Here is an 18,567-nt window from a genome sequence, read left to right as displayed (position 1 = left end):
AAAGAGACCGGAGGGCCACTAGGCCCCACCCTCTCACACCCTTTTTTTACCAAATACATCCGATCAAAATTTTGAGATAGCCATTTTTTTTAATAGTTCAAAGATTACATTACAAAAACTCCAGGGTCGACAGAACCCCCCAGGGCCCGAGGGCAGGCGTTGCAAGTTGTGCCCCGGGGGCTTATATGGTTCTTATAGATTGGATGCTCAAATAAACTTCAGAGAGGGCTGATTGGATGGAAATTGAAATTTATAGCTCAATTTTTAAGAGTCAAAAGAGAACAGAGGGCAAATAGCCTTCCCCAATCCCTGTTTTCCCAAAACACGTCCGATGTAAATTTTAAGATAGGCATTTAGTGAAAATAGTTCAAACAGCAGATAATAAGAACTCCGGGGTTGACAAAAAACCCCAGGACCCAGAGGCAGGCGTTGTAAGTAATACCCTGGGGACATATATAGCTCTTATACAGAGGATGTTCGTGTAAACTTCAGAGAGGGGTCATTCAATTGGAACTTAAAGTTTTAGTTTACTTTTAAAGATTAAAAAGATATCAGAGGGCAAGTAGACCCCCCACGTCCTTTTTTCTCCAAATACATCCAATAAAAATTTGACCAAGGGGCATATATGGTTCTTATAGAAGAGATTTTCATTTAAACTTCAGAGAGGCTCATTTGATTCAAATTTGAAAGTTCTAGTTCACTTTTTAAGAGTCAAAAGAGATAAGAGGACAACTGGTCTCCCACGACCCTTTTTCCCAAATTAGTTACGACAAAAAATTTTAGATAGTTATTTGGTTAAAATTAGTTCAAAGATCATACAACAAAAACTTCAGGATAAAAAAAACACCCAGGGCCTGGGGACAGGCTTTGTAAATAATACCCTGAGGGCATATGTAGTTAATATAGAAGGGATGCTCGTATAAACTTCAGAGAGGGCTCATTTGATTGGAAATTTAAATTTCTATTTCACTTTTTAAAAGTCAAAAGAGATCAGAGGGCAATCAGACCCCCCCCCCCCTTCACGCCCTTTTCCCCCAACCCCATCCGATAAAAATTTGAGATAGCCATTTGGTTAAAAATAGTTCAAATATCATATAATAAAAACTCAGGGGTCCACAAAATCCCCCCAGAGCCCGGGGGCAGGCGTTGTAAGTTATGTATGATAATGGTAGATGGTAATAAGTTTACCTAAGCTATGGATGTCAAGTCTTGATTTTGTTGAAACACTAATTTAGACAGGACGTATGCCTGTCATCATCAGGTTTAAATTTAGGTTCAGTCTTTCATCTGCCTTTGACCTGTTAAGATCAAAACTAGTGAATATTGTTTAGCCAGTATTTCACAAAAGATTATTATTTAGATATTTTACAGCCTTTTATCACAATCAACGGTTTAAACTATTTGTATTACTTCAGTACCTTCAATGGAAATTAACTCAATGACCTTCAGGGAATAGAGAAGTTTCAAAAAAGTAAAACAATTGGATTATTATTTATGGACTAGGTTACTTGTGTCAATAGACGCTTGTTGGGTAAAAACCTGTTTGGCGGGTTTGTGTCACGAAATTAGACATTATCGAGCGCCAGGAAATTAGAGATAATCACGTTTGTGATGTATTACAGCGTTAATGACGTTGCGCTTGGCAAATTCTACGGCTACATTTTATGGCCTGTTCGAATAGTCGGTATAACTACATCGAAGAAGGGAAAATCTTATCAAGTATTTTGCTACGGATCACACAAAAAAGCATCACTGAGTGAGGGATTTTTACCATTCGAAGAGAATTTCGCCAAAGCTTCAAAAAAAGGAGTTCAAGGTGCTTTTACTAAACTGGCTACATTTCCGGGTGTGTATCAAGAAATAATAGGAATCGCTGGTGCTGCTTCGACAAGCAATGAATCTTCACTCTCGTCTACCCTAGTAAATGCGCAGAGTGAAATTGCCAAATTGAAAGTTAATCTTCGTCAAAATCTTCACAAACAGGTGATTGAGAAATGTTCAGGAGACAAAAGCGTTATCAGTGAAAAAGCAATTAACACTATTATCACCGAAATTTATGATGCGATAACTCTTGATTACAGCTCGAAACTTACAAATATTGAAAAAATGCTCAAGGGGCTTCAAGCTCAAATAACGGCGCTAGAAAATCGCGTCGAAATTGTAGAATACCGCAACGACGATTTGGAACAGGAAAGAAGATCCAACGTTCTTCTAATCCATGGACTGTCTCAGAAAGGTAGAAAAACACTGCCCAGTAGCGTCCTAGTTAGTTCAGCAGAGAATGTTCTCCCGCCCGTCCTTGTCACTTTTTATTCGTCTGATTCAATACTAAGATCCGTGCGCTGGATAGTAACATCAAGTCAACTGAACGCTGACGTACTCGAGTTAGTTCAGCAAAGAATGTTCTCCCGCCCGTCCTTGTCACTTTTTATTCGTCTGATTACGCAGTGCGTGTTCATGAGAAAAAAAAAGCTGGCCCGATCGAAAGTATTTATATCTCAGTATTTAACACCAAAGCGCGAGCAACTACTGAACCTGGCACGTGACAAATGGGGAGTTAGGAATGTATGGACTGATGGCGGCCGTGTATTAGCTAAACCGGAAAACAGTTCAGTCATCTTGAAAATTAAGTCACCACATATTCTGATCAGTGATCAGTACTGATACGTTGAGTAATTCCTCAGTTTTTTCATTTATTTGGGATCGCCTGTTTTGTTTCGTTAATTTCGGGTCAAAAATAGTTTTGTTTGTTTCGTTATTTCGTTAGTGAGAAAAGAATTCTCACTATTGAGTGTTTTAAACTGTTATCATGAATAGTATGGCCAAAAGGCTTTCAGATCTAGAAAGTAATCGGCTGTCTGTTGACCAATTATTATACACCCCTATATCAAATGATAATTCAAGGGAAGGAAATAATACCCAAGCAATGAAAACTAGTAATTTTGTAGATATTCAGTCGCTGAAGAAATGGTCGTTTTGGAATTGTACATTTTGGAATTGCCAAGACCTTAGGATTGCGTACCCTACACTCCGCAACATATAAAGTAAAATGCAAGAAACACCGTTAGTAATAGGACTATGTGAGACGTTTATGTCGTATAGGGATAATTTTTCTGAGGTATTTCCAGTTTCCAGGATATGTTAGTGAAAGAAAACAATGACAGGCTATGGAGCGAGGCGGTCTGGCTTTGTTGATAAAGGAATGAGTTTCGTATTAGGTGAGGGAGGATCTCTTGCTATGACTTGAAGGAAGGCTCGATACTCTTTTTATTGAAATAGAAGATAAATCTGATAAAAATGTATAATAAACCAACACCAATAATAATAAAGATCCTGGAAGCGAACTTGTTGAGGACCATAACCACAAAAAATTGAAAATGAACAAGAGAGAAAAAAAAGAAAAGAGAAAACATGGGTAACTAAAGCAAATTGAATAAGAATTTAGAGAGTTATAATATCAAAATTTTAGTACATTGTTATACAGCGTGCGAAAACTTGTGGATAGCTCGACACTGGAGGGTATTATATTCCGTTGAAGTATAGATTTATAAATGGGGGATCGCTGGGCGGAACTAGAGACACACTTGGGGACAATGAAGGAACGGTTGGATGAACGGAGACAGAGGCCTTAAGAATTATTAATCTTAAAATAAGATAATAATTGAGGAGGAAGCTTTTATGGTAAGCGGAGTATGCAAGGTATAGATGGGTAAATAAAAGAGTAATAAAGGGTGACAAGGATATCGGGAGGAAAAAAATAATTCGCACGATTAATCATACTTACCTGTCGCAAAATTATGGCTCTGGTGTAGGACACGTGTGTTGCAAATGATAGGGAGGAGTCTATGTGGACACCAAGAAACTTGGCAACTTTGACCTGTGGGAGGAGATTGATAGAATATTTTAGGCCAAGTGCTTGCTGAGCTTCATTTTTTTGTAAGGGGTTCGAAATAATACAACCTGACTTTTCTTGATGTTAATGGTCATGCAGTTAACTAGACACCACTCCTGTACTCTATTCAGAAGGGTTTGAGTAGAGGCGACGACGGATGGTAAATTAGGACCGGTGATGAAAAAGTTGCTATCGTCAGCAAAAAGTACTGGGTGCAGTGATGGACCCAGGTCCGTAACCAAATCATTAATATAAAGGAGAAAAAGTATTGGACCAAGAACAGAGCCTTGTGGGACGCCCCTTCGGACAGGTAGGGGATGTGAAGTCAACCCGCCCAGACTCACACTCTGTACTCTACCAGAGAGGTAATAGCCAAACCATGAGAAAGGAACTCCACGAATCCCTAAGTTGTTGAGTTTACTTAATAGAACACTGTGATCAACCATATCAAAGGCCTTAGAAAAGTCTAGAAATAAGCCCAATACAGTATTTTTAAGGTCAAGTTGGGAACGTATAAACTGTGTGGCGTCTATTAGTGCATGAGCAGTTGAAAATTTGGAATGGAAGCCATATTGATGAGGAGAAATCAACGAATCTGAAGAATGAATCCCAAATAAAAAGGGAGAAAGACGTCGGAATATAATTCTCTCGAGCACTTTAGATATAACTGGGAGAAGTGAGATTGGACGATAATTACTTATCCCGGACGGATCGCCTTTTTTATGAATCGGGATAACAATTGCTGATTTAAATATTTCTGGGAAGACTCCATTGGTCATAGACAGGTTTGCTATATGCACAATGGGTTTACAAACATAGGAAGATACGGCCCTAAGAAGCTTATTACTTATGCCAAAGAAGTCAGGTGTACTACTATTAGAGAGACATTTGATAACTTGAAGCACCTCTTTACGATCAGTTGGAGAGAAAAACATGGATCCAGGATTCTTGCTAGGTTGTACTGACTGGGAGAAGGAACAGGAGTTCGCATTTGAAATATTAGTGAAATAATTATTAAAAGCATCCGGTACTGAACTTGGGTCAATTAATCTGCCACTGATGTCCTTAAGGTTAAGAGGTACAGATCTTGAATTTCTTTTTTTTGAAAGAATTTCATTTATTGTTGACCAAATTTTTTGCAAGTTCCCTTTGCAATGAGAGATTTTCGAATAATAATAATATTTTTGCTTCCCAGACAACGGTTTCCTGCAATATAAGCAGAATGTTTGAGTATCTTCTCCTGCCATCAGTTAATTCTTCAGCATATTTTGGTGAAAATCAGATTGGGTTTTCAGCTGGGGTAGGTTGCCAGCAGGCTCATCGAGTTTTGGCTAATGTTCTTACTGAGGCTACTAAAAAGGGATTCGAGTTACATTTATGTGCTTTGGATCTCTCGAAGGCCTTTGACACTGTTACGCATTCCCAAGCTATCTTTTCCCCTTTTAGTCACGGTATCAACATATCGGTAATTTTTCTTCTTAGATATTGGTATTCAAATTCCTTTTTGCGGATTAAAACGGATATGAGGGTTTCAGATAGTAAAATTCCAATACGACGTGGGGTCCAGCAAGGTGCTGTCCTCTCCCCCTCTATTTTCAAACTTTGTATATCATCTGTCCTTTCCTCTATCCCACCTACGTGCATCCTCAATTCTATAAATATTTCTTATCTTGCCTATGCGGATGATATTCTTTTGATCAGTAGGACTAAAAAAGGGCTCTCTTTGTCTGTTTCAACAGTAGCATCTAAGCTTCATGCGATTGGACTTTCTCTTAATCTTTCAAAGTGTGAATATCTTTCATTTAATAGCAATATCACTACTCCTCTAATCTGTGGATCTTTTTCTATCCCGTCGGTTTCTTCATTTCGATGGCTGGGAATTAACGCTAGTAAAACTCTAAATCCTTACGGACTCTCACCGTTGCTGATTGCAAGGAGAAAATCCAATTAAGTTACTCTAAAATTGTTGCTAACCGAGGTAGATACAATAGAAAGTCTCTTGCTAAATTATACTCGGTTTTTACAGATCATTCGGTTTTGTTTCTTTCTGGTATTTACCCTATTTTTCATAAAAAAGATATCAGTTCAATTCGTTCTTATTATTTCCGTTTTTCCCGTTTTCTATTGTATCTGCCTCCATGGTATAGGAATAGGAGCCTCATATCTATTTATAGTTTCCAGGATATTGGGTCGAAGCTCACAGAGCTTGCTGGCAAAATACCCCAGTCTACTTATAAGTATCTGCCCGCCCACGGAGGGCTTACTCGTTTGCTTTAGTTTCTTGTTTTTTTCTGTTTTGTGTAGTGTTTGTTTTGTTTCTTTATTGATACTTCGCTTTGATTTTTTGTAGCGGGTCAAAAATAAATAATTATTATTATTATATGCTTAGAATTTTAGTTTATTGACTTATGTAGAAGGACCTGTTTTTGGAAATACCAATTATCTTATATTGATGTATTTATCCTTTCAGTGTTTTGATTTCATTCATATGTTAACCAAAAGTCTGTGTCTTCTGGTTCATAAAATGCTACTTTTATTTTCTGATAATTATTCTAAAAATTACATATATTAATTTTTTGGTTTTCAATTGCTTGTTAAAACAGAGAAAATTTTTGAATTTATGATGACAAATTTTTGGTGAAAATTTCACCAAGAAGGCAGATAATAGGCCAGAATCTTATTAATGCACTCACATTGTATCATGTGAGGGCAGTAACAAGATTTTGAAATTAAATATTAAATAGTTGTGGGCATGGCTAATTGTAGAAAAAGCCAAGACAGATAAGTCTGATTGAGTGAGAGGCAAATCTGGCATTAACCAGCTTATTAGGATTGTATAAAAATGATGTTAGTTCATTTGTTAATAGATATGTCTATCTATTATCTGTCCACGTGTCATTCCTAGGGCAGAAGAAGTAAGGTAGTTATAGAACCAAGAGTTTTCCAAATGTTTGGCTAAATGGTACAGGTAAATAGTGGGAGTTAGTAAGACTCTCTTGTTGGACCAATACTTGTTATATTTTAGGCTGTGGAGTAAAAAAAAATTCAGCTGAATTTCTTGTTTGTTTTTTTCATTGAGTCAAGTTTCAGGAAATTATCATTTCAGAAGAAATAATTATATTTTTCTGAAGTTGTTATTTTTTAGTCATCCTTATTACAATCTCTAAGAATAGCCTATAAATAACATTTTTGTATGAAAAAAAATGTGAACCATATCAAGCACAATACCTTGAGGTATATTCTCTGAAGGTATGTTCAACTACCTACCTCTAACCTTTCTCTTCTGAAGACACTAGCCTTTCATGAATTTCAAATTTACCATTTAAATAATACTTAAAAAAGGTTCAGCATTTCAATTTCATTATCTTTGTAATTTGGTACTTCTTCTAATTTTTAAAGACCAAAGTTATAAGGTAGCATTTGAATCCTCACAAAGCCATCTAGAGATATTTTTCTTTTGTTTTAACAGAGTTGTTATTATTTTACTCTCACCTACAAAAGTTATGTCAGTCTTCACTAATTTGATTACTTCAGTATCTTTCTGTTTTATCAGTATATGTTTGTTGCTTTTTATATTCACACAGTATTTTGTTTTCCTAGACTAGAAAAGATGGAACTTTGATGATGGAAAAGTGTTCCTTTTGGATTCCCCCTTTCTAGGTCTTTAATATAATTTTAGCCCTTGTGTTCTTTTTGCAAAATTGACATTGATAATGCCCTGAGAAAATAAAAAAGTAGCTCACACCAAGGATTTACAGACAAATTATGACCAGACATTATTTAGGTTCAATAACAGATGCATCAACTAATTGATAATAACATTGAGAAACGTTTCCAAACCTTACATGGTGGTTTATTTACTCCTTTAAATTTTTCCCTTTTTTCAAGCGGACTGGAAAGCTGGAAGATCGAAATATTGTTAGATTTAAATTATGACATTTGGCTTCTTCCTTTGTCTAATTCATATAAGGCAGCATCTGAAGAACAGACTGAAGAAGTCAATGCTGATATGACAGCATCTCATAGCTCAGATATCACACCAACCCTAGATCCTTTTGCAAGGCTTAGCAAATTATTAAACTGTTTCTAATAAAGGGCTGGACAAAACCAACAATCCATAAGGAAAAAGTTGACAATCATTTAGTAAATTTATCCTTAACCTGAGTAATTACTTTAATATTTCAAAAATAAATTGTTCTGGAATTAAAGAAAATATAGGAAAGAGTAATAGGTGAAATCAATAGAAGATGGACCTACTATGTGTAAAAGGTGGATATGTATGTCCCTCATGCCATATTTTTTAGGTGTGTTCTACCGAAATAACAGAATATTAAGGATTCAACTTCGGAGTTATTACATAATAAACTTCAAGTCAGTATTTAGGTATTTTAAATTTTGTATTGGTGAGGAATAAAGCCATTTGACTGTTACGCGAAGGGGGGGGGGGTTATTCGAGGTATAAAGTTGCGGGAGGGTATTTTATGGAGGATTGTCGATGGGTTTTATTACTACAAGGTAACTGGAACCTTTTCTGGTCTTGATAGCTTACTATCGACATGAGATATAGGATGCTCAAATCTAAACATGGGAGCTAAGTAGCTAATAGAATAAGAAGGCTCTATAAATAATCCCCTATGATGTTGGAGACAGAATCATCTCAGTGATGTCCAGGTTTGTGATGTGATGGAGTTTGTGATGAAAAGGCAGTGTGGTCTTCTTTGCTATTTAAAATGCTAAATGGAGATGATCTTTAAGTATATAAATGAATTTGTGGCATACACGCTTATTTCTAACTTTCCAAGTGAATATTATCCCATACTTATGATTTGAAATTTGTTTTTGCTATAGGTAGCAGGAAAAACATAACTATTCTTAACTGTTTAAATCTTTTTTTTTGTTTTAGGTAAATGTATGTTACAAATATTGGTGTTACTCTTTGGTAAATCTCCTTACTAGTTTTTAACCTTTGTACTTAAAAAACTACTGTACAGTTTGCAATGTTTATTATGAATAATTTTTATTGCCCTGGGCTACCTGTAAAATAAAGCAACATATAAGAACAGTACAAGCATTACGTTAGTGAAGCATGGCCTAGGCAGAGCAGGAAATTCAGCCCAAGCATAGCGGAATGCTACACAGTTCAGGTTAAGCAAAATGGAAATAGTTGTGTTATTTTGTTTTTGGAAACCAAAGACTTTGTCTTTCCGTCCAATCCTTAACAAGGTTAGGACTTTGTACTTCTAAATCTCTGTCACAAGTTCTGTCAACCCTTCCAAACAAACAGCCATACTATTGGATTTATTGGGTAATCCATCCCAATGCAGCAGTATATATACAGACTACATCTGACTACCGATAATCAACTTGCTTTATGTTTGTTTTTTTTAGGGAAAGACATTAGAGTTATCAACAACTAAGACGAAGCTCAAGTGGGACCATCATAGTACCATTGCCCTGATAGGAATCTGTCAAGAAAGGGAAAAGGAGGAGAAAATTACCAGTAATATGAAGGGGTGATGGGAAAAATGCATGAAAATGGGCATCAGTTCACAGCTCTACAGTGCAAGAACAAATATGACAATCTAAAAAATCAATACAAAATTCAAAAAGATAAAGCGGGGACAAACGGTGAGGGGAATATAAAGTGGGAGAACTTCAAAATAATACAGGACTTTGTTGGAGACAGACCAGAGATACAGCCAGTTGCTGTTGTTGATGGGGCAGGAAGGGTAGTTTTAAAAGACACTGTAACAGCACTTGCAGAGAATTTTCCCTCGCCTGCCCCTGCTGAATTTTCAGTTGAATCACCTGTTGAACGGACAGAGAGTCCATGCTCTTCTCAACAAGCGTTCAGGCTCAATAAGAGGAGGAGAGTTAACAGTGAACCCTCTTTACCATGAAATAAAATTGCCTCAAAACGTAGTGTGGCAGAGGCAATCTTACAAATGAATGCATATGCAAATAAGCGTCACGAGGAACGTATTTTTACGGCAGGATTTAGCTTTTGAAAAAAGCTCATTGAAAAAATTTTAATTTATTTTAGTTTTTCTTAGTCAATGTAAAAAATAAATGAACTTAGATATAATAAACTTTTTAATATTATCTGAACAGGGAACAGTGAACAATCACAGGATAGGAATTAGTTAAATGTATTATTTCTAAGAAAGTAAATTAGAAATAGAGTATATATTCTATGTTTTTCTTTCATATTAGTGTGATTGTGACCTGGAGCAATTTTCCAGTTAATCATTGTCCTTCCAGAAAAAGAAACAATAGTCAATAATCTTAAGAATCTTCTGGAGTATTTTAATTATAGACATACTTTTCCATACAATTTAGCCAGAAAAAAATATCACATCACTTGATGCCTTTTGCATGCTCCTTTCCAATGTAGGGACTAGTTCAATTTTGTATCATTCCTGGGGACCACAACAACTCAATATATGCTTGGTTTTAGGGTAAATTTGTAGTCTTGGGTAGTTCAAAGCATAAATTTTGTTTTCCTTATTCTTTATGATTAGATGTTAGTATTAAAATAATTTAGCAAAATTCTTATAAAGAGTTTTGCTGTGAAGTCATTTTCAATGGGTGTTAGACTCTTTTTAAAAATTCCTTTAAATTTTTTTAAAATAATATTTTACTATGTAGTAAAAACTTGCAAGGACAGCCAAAAAACATCCAAATTACTGTCCAGGCTCTGTTTGAACAAATAGATAGAACAGAATAAATGTATTTCGATTCTCTTCACTGCTGGGGTCAACAGATAAGCCTGGGATATATTGTTTTAATCCCCAGAAAAATTGGTCTTATACCTGGTCTCAAAAGTGAGATTGAAATTGTCCTCCTGGGTGTTTAAAGAACAGATGTGTTCCTTAATTCATCTGTCTTGTTTCTTTTCTACAGGCATGTTTTTGTCTCATCTTTAGAATGATATACATTTTTTTATTAGAAACCACTTATACTTGAAGTACATTTTAAAGATTTTGACCTATCTGGTTCCAAAAATATGATTGAAAACTTTTTATTTTGTAAACATAGAAAACAAATCATAAGATGAATAAATACTTATGTTGCAGTAACTTGGAATGAATGCCTAAGATTTGCAGCATTATGGTCACGTTTACTTTTTCCATCTATCTGATGGTTTTCTACTAGTCTTACATCAAAGTCACTATTAGTCAACCTTGGATCCTTGTAATTTTCAGCATCAACAGGAATCAATTCACTGCTATCCACACATATATTATGTAATAAACGACATGAAATCACTGACTTACATATAAATGCAATATCTGGGGAAGGGAAAAACTGTAAGCGAAGGAAACGACCTTTCTGATGGCCAAATGCCTCTGATGGCCAAATGGCCAAATTGTCATTCTTGAAGATGAGTGTCTCAATTTGTAGTTCTGCTGGTATCTAGTTAAATTTCCTGTTTCTCGATAGGGATTTAATAGATATGGGCTCAATGGATAAGCACTGTCTCCTATAATATGAAAGTCTGGTTGAAAGTTTGTTAAATTATTTTCCATATCTTGCTCCAAGTATGAAATTCTATATACACAAGCATCATGTACTAAGCCAACTTGACCAACATAGCAATTTGTAAACTTTAAATTATGTTGGCAAGATGCTTGCATTTGTACTGAATGGTACCCTTTTCTGTTCACATATGAATCACTATGCTCAGTAGGAGCTGGTATTGGAATATGAGTTCCATCAATACAGCCAATAGCCCCTGGAAACTCTGACATCTTGTTAAAATGTTCCCTTACATTCTGAGCATGCTGTCAACCAGGCCATTTTACTAAAGAAGATGCCATTCCAACAAGGACATCTGCCATTCTTCTCAAAGTTCTAGCAACAGAAGATTTTGAAACATTAAACCTCTGAGAGACGTTTCTATAGCTGCCAGGGTTTGACCATACCCATAAAGCAATTAAAAGTTGCTCACTGGGGCATATTTCTGGCTCACCATTGACCCCTTTAATTATCAGTTTGGAGCCAATTTTCTGCAGCAGAGCTTTAGCTGTTTCCCTCTCTAGTCAGAAGTAAGACTTGAATTCTTTGTCACTCATAACAGGGATTGTTACTTCAAATAAGCCATTTAATTTTGATAAATAAATCTTTTCATTGGCTTCTCCAGCAGTAGCACATGCCTAGAAAACAAAAATCATTTACAAGCTAAGCAAAATATTACTTGAAGAGAATTATAAGTGGCTGATAATTGAGACAAAATATTAATGACCCTGATTCATTTTCCAACAGTTACTGGCCACACAATTTACATGAAATCAAAGATTCACATCATCAGCTAACCCCTATAATTCAATATATGTGATAGAATAATTTCTAAAGAGCTTTGTTTTATTTCTTCTTCCAAATGCTGTAAAATTCTACAACAGAAAGATATTAATTCATATTAGATAACTAATTTCTAGACAATTTTTGATCACATCCAATAAACTATATAGAATAATTTACTGTAGCTACTAGAATTTACTGTACCGTGTTAATTAATTAAGTACCGTATTAGTAATCTACTGTACCCTGACAAATCTTGGAAACACAGCCTTTAGATGTCAAGTATAATAAAACAAAGATGTTATTATTTTTGACATTGCAAGTTGCTCAGAATTACAATGGACACCACCAAATTAAGTATTTACGTTTGTACTAATTTGTTGTAAATTCAGCAAAGCAAGTTGATGTTTACGTTCCATCAGAGATTTGTAATTTTGCAAAAAGCCAACAACTGCATTCATAACCAAAACGATAAGATGCTTATCAATTTTTTTCCGAGGAAAAAACGTATGATGGGAGAATTTCCTGCAGAAGAAATTCTCCACAAAGAGGAAATTCTAGCTAGGAAAAATTATATGATTTGATTTCCCCTCCATAATACTCTGCTCTTTATGCTACAGTTGGACCTTTTGTCCTAATTCTTTAAGAGCAACTTTTGAAACGCAAGGGTCATTTAAATAAAATCAGAAACTTTTTTCAGTCCCAAAAAACTGTTTTGTAATATATAGAAATTACAAATTATTGGCTTTGGGTGAAACTAATGTTACCAGATAGTACAAAAGAAATTGGGCAACATGATTCTTTTCGAAATTGGGTTTTGCTAGAAATAATATGTATTTTTCAAAAAAATCCTGACATTTTGGGAAAAATGGGGACCATTTTTGGAATTAAAATATCAAATAGCATGAAACTGCGCAATATACTTTATGAAATTTTAAAAACTTTAACTTTGCAGGCCAATATTATATATGAGTGAATTTATTAATGCCTAACCTGAAAAAATAATTCCAAGAAATTAGAAGTTTATTCTACAAAGAGAGTGATAGGTGATGTAGTCTATATGAATATTTCTGCTATGTAACCAACATTCTTTCTTGGGAAAAAAGAAAATAACTAAATTAAAACCATAAAAAAGCCCAAAGTTAAAAACACAAGTCAAATAAAGAATATTTCTGCTATTTAACCAGCAAAACAAAATTAGCTAAATAGAAAGAATAAAACAGACCATAGCCTAAAACAGGTCTATAGTTAACATATAGACCAGCCCCCCCCCCTCTATAAAGTTCAGGACCAAATCTCTCATTCATACCCCCTTAGAAATTCTTAAATACAGGACCAAATCTCTCATCCATACTCCTGTAAAAACTCTTAAATTCAAGACTAAATTTCTCGTTCATACCCCTTTAGTAAATTTCAACTTAGAAAAAGATTTAAAGTTAAGTCTTGTAGAATCTGGAATATAGCAGTTATTCAATACTTTATGGGCTACGTGGCTTTAAACACAAGTCAAACAAAGAGTCGAAATGTTTCTTTTTGAATCAACCAATCAAAATCAAATCTCTATTACTGGTTTATTTGAAACTTTTGTTTTTGAACTCAAAACCACAACGGAAATCCTTGTTACAAAAATAACTCTTGGGAGTGGAGACTGGTCAATGTATCATGATTGGGAAATACCTGAAGTATTGCAACATTTAGCAGTAGAGGCCACCTGCCCAGGTCGTATACCAAGTTCTTGTTTAGAATTCCTGTTGGTGTCTTATATTAGCGCTACGCAGGCAGCTATGAGAGGCAGTTTTAGAGTAGTCAAGTTCCAGTGTTCGTGTGCACCCTTACATGCTATGAATTATTTGAGGTGTTTTATCCAAAGCTGTATGCAAGTAAGCAAATAAAACTTATTGTCTTTAATCATCTCTTGTATATGAACTAGGGCATCAGGTACAGTTCCTCTAGTCTTCAGGTACGGTCCCAAGGGAATCTATACTATTTAGGAGACCTCGAACATCACAGAGATGATTCTGTCTCCCAAGTTACTGGGGATTACATACAAAGCCTTTTTATTCTGTTAGCAATTTAGCTCCCATATCTCATATGAACATTAAGCTACCAAGACTTAGAGAAATCCCAAGTACCTCACGGCAACAATTTCCCCGTAAGTAAAACTCACAACAACTTCCCACCAAACTCTTAATTGAACAAACCCCCCCGTAACATTTGGTGCGGTCAGAAAAATAAGACAGTAAAAGAAACTTAAAATACCTGACACAATGAATGCCTACTAACATCGACAATTATGATTATTTATAAATTATTTTTTATTTTTAAGTCCAGTGCAATTTTATTTCAACTTTTGCATTTTTTTTTATTTATAGGTATACCCCATTCAAAAATAATCAAAATCTTTAAGAATTAAAATGAAACATTAATAAAATTAAAAACTATTAGAAATTATTATATACCGCATACCTTCTAAAAAGAGACCTGAATACTATAAATATGGCCCAAGAACAAGATGAACTATTAAAAGCGCAACAAATTATTGCTACTTCGGTAGAAATTGCAAAATCATTACCAGAATATGAAGGAGATACGGACGTTGATCAACTCAACATCGATTTAGGAAAATTCGTAGAAATGATAAAAATTGACTTAAAAGTATTAAAAAGCATGCTACTCTTAAGACTAAAAGGACAGGCGCTAACGTTTTTAAAACAAATTGAAAATACGATAGGCAAAGAAGCAACCTCAACAATTAACTCAATAGAATTATTGCTACAGGCCTTCCAGAAAAGATTTATTGACAAAAGTTCATTGAATAAACTGAAACATGGCCTAGTTACACTCGAACAGACCCAAAACGTTCGAGAGTACTTACATAAAATTTGAATCAAAACAGAAGCGCGATAGGGTCCAGGAGAAAGGGAATTATATGAAAAATTAATACTTAATGCATTTAAACAGGGACTCAACCCAAAATCATATCGCTTATTCATAGCTAAAAATATTGATAACTTAGAACTAGCAGTTCAGGAAGTGGAGAGAGCCGTAGAAATATTTTCAATTGTCCTACAGCATCAAAAACTATCAATAAACGCCGTAAAAAAATAAGACCCCTATAAAATCAAGAGATTCCTCTCCACGATTTTTCTCCCGAGAAGCATCGCCAAAACCCATTCGAAATCAAAGTCGAACCACCACACCTCCAAGACAAATACGTTTTGCCCCCAATAATCAATTGAGAGCACAAAGCAATAATGAACCACTAAGGTGCTACACCTGTAACCGGTTAGGACATACTGCAAGAAATTGTTTTGCAAACAATAATTATCGCCCTAATTTTAGGGGAACGAGCAACCGTTTGTCCAGGGGGACAAACTATAGCGGGTATGCCCCTAGAGGCAACAGAGGGAGCACCTTTTCAACAGGAGGTAATTACCCAACCCAAAATCAGAATTTCCAAAGCAATACGTATCAGTATCGTGGAGGGTATCGTGGAAGGACACATCAACCTAGTAATGGTTGGAATAGAAATACAAAGAGGTAGTTATATCAGCCGACGGCAACAATATAACAACTCCACCTCAAATAATAACCAAGGAAACCAAAATAGAACAAATGAAAGTTCTACACCTGACATCTGGGAGCCCCAGGGAAACGATACAATCCTCCAAAATTCGTAGGACCAAAATTTGGTGGCAAAATAATTTATAGGTCCCACCAATGATTATACCATTTTTTAATGCAAATAATAATAATATGTTACCAATATTTGAAAAGTTTAATGCAGGGAAGTTTTATTTCTTAGCCCAATCAAGCGTAACCGGACATGATCTGGACGTAAAGGTAACTGTGTACCTAGCCTTGCGCAAAGATAACAGAAATTTCTATGCTCGATTTATGGTTTGTAAGAATTTCCCATACCAAGCCATCATAGGCGCTAATTTTTTAAAAGCCAATAAAATATTATTAGATGTAGCAAATTCAAAATTTATCCATCCGACGGAAACCAAATCAATAATAAATAACATACAAGCAAACAAGGTAAAGGAGAACATAGGCAACATGAAAGAGTATAGGAAGAAACAAATTCAAGAAATTTCTTATTTATGGAAAAAACTAGCAAATATAGAAACTCCCAGGAAAAACCAGCGGATAATATTCTAAATTCAATAGAAGACAATCATGACGAAAAATATTAAGGGTTTATAGTACGAAAAACTAAAATTCCCCCAAAATCTATGCAGAGAAAGCAAATATCTCAAATGATAGAACCCATTAATGATAAAAACGAAATCTGGGTAGCCTCGCCGTTGAAAGATGTCCCAAAATATATAACCTGTGAAGAACAAATTATAAATTACGAAAAGGGTGAAGGTTACATTTGGGTAATGAACACTCACGCAAGTGACATGATTACCCTAATCAAAGGAACATGCTTAGTAGAGATACAAGTAGTATCTGAGACGGATATAAATAATTGGAAAAATTCGGAGAAAAACTTGGTGAATAATATAAACATTCAAGTTGACAAGGAACACCCCCTGACAAGAATTCAGTTTCTTGAAAAATTCCAACTAAATCATATAACGGACATTCCATTGAAATAAAAATTATGCGACTTATTATGGGAATATAAAGATGTTTTCTCGACATCTGAAGATGACATAGGACTTATCCCATTTTATGAACACGTAATACAAACTACAGGGCTACCAGTGGCAAAGCAGCCCTACCGTATTCCTTATAAACATAAAGAATGGCTAATAAATAAAATACAGGAACTCGAACATAACGATATCATAAGACCAAGCATTAGCCCATATTCTGCACCCGTTATACTCGTGCCGAAGAAAAATAATGATCTTAGACTAGTAGTAGATTATAGAGCCCTAAATAAACAGGTAGTCAGTGACAAATTTCCCCTGCCTAGAATAGATGAAATTTTAGATTCAATATCAAATAAAAATAAAATGTTTACTTCCCTGTATTTGACACAAGGCTATCATCAAGTAAAAATAGCAGAAGGAGATGTTTACAAAACTGCTTTTTCTACAACAGAATGTGGCTCTTATGAATACTTAAGAGTATCATTTGGACTAAAAACTAGTTCAAGTGCATTGTGTAGACCCCTACTTCATGTATTAAGAGGTCTAAATAATATCATTCACTTCGTGGATGACGTCATAGCAATGGACAAAGATCCACGAGACCATTTAGTGACCCTTGCAAAAGTGTTTGAGAAATTCAGAGAAAGTAATTTAAAATGTAGACCAGAAAAAGTAAATCTTTTTCAAACAAAAATAAAATTTGTTGGAGTAGCTGTAACACAAGGACAAATTTTCCCAGACCCTGAAAAGATCAAATCTGTTAAAAATATAAAAAACCCAAAAACTATTAAACAATTACGAGGAATCTTAGGCTTAATGATTTATTTTCGAAAATTTATAAGGAATTACGCAGAAGTAGCGAAACCTCCAACGGACGTCACTAGAGGGAACCCACAAAAAATTACTTGGTCTAAAATAGCTCAGGATTCATTAGATCATTTAAAAAAGGCTCTAACTTCAGAACCTATTTTATCACTACCCGATTTCCAAACAGGACAATTCGTTGTTACAACGGATGCCTCAACCAAGGGAATTGGGGCGATTCTCTCTCAAATAATAAATGGGGAAGAAAGAATAATAGCGTACGCTTCTCGTACCCTAACACCCGGAGGAAGTAATTATTCTGCTATACAGCTTGAATTATTATCGATTATCCACCATTTGGACAAGTTCAGACACTATTTGGTAGGCAGAAAATTTAAACTGCGTTCGGACCACAAAAACCTGCAATACTTTCAAACTTTCAAAAAGCCGACGGGTGTACTCGCAAGGTGGATACTAAAAATAAAAAATTTGGATAATGAATTTGAACATCTTAAGGGAAAACAAAACGCCCCATGTGATTATCTTAGTACTTAAAAACCGAAAATAAAAACAAAGAAGTAAACACGATAAAAGCAAAATATCCTCCAAAAAATAAAAGTTTAAAAATGAAAACCAATAATTCGGTTGAGCAAGAACACAAAGACAGCCCACTTTCCTTAAATAATATAAACATATATCAAAAGAAAGACAATACTTGCGCTGCTCTAATAGAATATTTCTTTTATGACAAAGAGCTACCTGATGAAATGAAATCTTTCAAAAAAGAAATTGATAATTATTATTATGATTTGGATGAAAAAATATTATGTAGAATTATTACCGATAACAATAACAGAAATCAAACTTCCGTTGTACCAGTTTTACCCCAAATTTTAGAAAAACCCGCTTTTGAATTTTTTCCTTCTGAAGTGGGAGGTCATTTGGGATTAGATAAGACTTTCC

General features: G+C 35.0%; 1 protein-coding gene across 1 annotated transcript in view; it reads left to right on the top strand.

The window, feature by feature from the left end:
- The window catches only part of LOC136027851 (uncharacterized), a 132,086-nt gene that overhangs the window by 104,278 nt on the left and 9,241 nt on the right, over positions 1-18,567 (top strand). The window lies entirely within an intron of this gene.

This window comes from Artemia franciscana, chromosome 6, assembly GCF_032884065.1.
Source record: "Artemia franciscana chromosome 6, ASM3288406v1, whole genome shotgun sequence".
Classification (NCBI taxonomy): domain Eukaryota; kingdom Metazoa; phylum Arthropoda; class Branchiopoda; order Anostraca; family Artemiidae; genus Artemia; species Artemia franciscana.
Note: the sequence above shows the minus strand (reverse complement) of the source record. Positions and strands in the feature narration are given on the sequence as shown.